Genomic DNA, 1,712 nt, shown 5'->3' on the forward strand with positions numbered 1-1,712 from the left:
GCTGCTGTTAATGGAGTGGGTTCCAGTTCATGGAACACTGACACCATTCCTGGGTAAGGTGGGATTTGTGCTGTCACTTCCCCAACCCACTGTCCCCATGCATTCTCTCTCTCCTCACAGTCTGTACTCACCAGATCTCTCTGCCCAGCCATTCTCTCTCTCCCCCTCATTTTCTGCCCCCCATTCTCTGTCCCCAAGTCTTTTTCCTCCCCTCCACTCTCTGTCCCCTGTCCATTTTCTCTCTCTCTCCCCCTACCCTTTGCTCCCCTAGCCATTCTCTCTGCCTCTCTTCTCCCCCAGCCTCTGTGCCCCTGTCCATTCCCCGCCCCCCCCCCCATCCTTTCTCGTATCTCGAGCCCTCTTTGATTGCTGTATCAAGCCCTTCTCGGGAAAGAGAGAGAATGGATGGTGATGAATCAACCTGGAAGACAGGGGTGCACAAGAAATGGCTGATTTTAAAATTGAGAACAGCTGAAATGATATATTCAGAAACATTGTTAATGTCTAAAAGCATAAAGCTGCAGGCATGTTGCTGAAACTTGCATTGAATTAGGCGGGTAAAGTCATACAGCACAGAAACAGACTCTGCAGTCCAGCTCACCATGCTGACTGGATACCCTCAATTAATCTCGTGACCTATTTGCCAGTATTTGACCCATATCTCTCTCAACCCTTCCAATACATATACCCAACCAGATGCCTTTTAAATGTTCTCATGGTACCAGCTTCCATCACTTCCTCTGGCAGCCCATTCCACACACGCACCACCCTCTGTATGAAAAAAATACAAATCTATGCCTTCCTCACTCCCTAGTTTTATCTGTACTGATACCTTCCGGGATCTCTGGACTTGGACAGCAAGGTTCCTTTGTTCCTCAGCACTCTGTAGTGACCTACTATTTATTGATTACTTTCCTCCATTATTACATTTCCCAGAATGCCTGGAGTTTAAATTCCATCTCTCTGCCCCATTTACCAACTGATTGGTATCAAACTGTGGCCTGAGACCATCCTCCTCACTATCAATACCACCACATTTCCAGAGTTTACTCCTAAACAGAGGGGGGCAGCACTGTCTCCAGCTAAGCAGAGGGAATTGTGTGTGCGTGTTGTGGGGGCTTGGAAACTTTGCAAGCTCCCTTTCCTTCATTTTTTAATCCCACCAAATCCATGTGGTTTGAGTTTTTATAACAGAAAACAGCACAGGGTTTAATTTTAACTTCCCACTGGCTGAAACTTTGTCCTGCCCTCTAACATCTGAGAGGAAAACACTTTAGTTCCCCTCCCCTCCCTCCATGTGTAACACAGAGTTGAGGGATTGGCACTTGTTGTTATTTTGTGATCTATTCCAAATGAAGTTTTATATCTGCGCAGGCGCAAGTGAACAGTCTGTTTTTGTGCTTTCTGTGAGATCAGGCTAGCAGCTTTTAAATCCTTCTGTTAAGCAGCAGAAGCAAACAGTAAATCAGCAATTGTATTTTGAGAGTGATAATTCTAGCCCTGGTAATCCCGTTGGGTCAACAGAGAGAGAGAGGGAGAGGATTTCACATCTAAAGTGTATCCAGAAGAGTTGTTACACTTGTTCAGTCAGTTGAGTTGGTTCTGCCCTCAGATGTGACTGGATGTTGCTTTTCATGGATCATAATTAAACTACAACAGAACACATTAAATTCAAGGAATTCAATTGAAAGAGCAATTTGAGTGAATAAATG

This window comes from Chiloscyllium punctatum, chromosome 36, assembly GCF_047496795.1.
Source record: "Chiloscyllium punctatum isolate Juve2018m chromosome 36, sChiPun1.3, whole genome shotgun sequence".
NCBI classification, from domain to species: domain Eukaryota; kingdom Metazoa; phylum Chordata; class Chondrichthyes; order Orectolobiformes; family Hemiscylliidae; genus Chiloscyllium; species Chiloscyllium punctatum.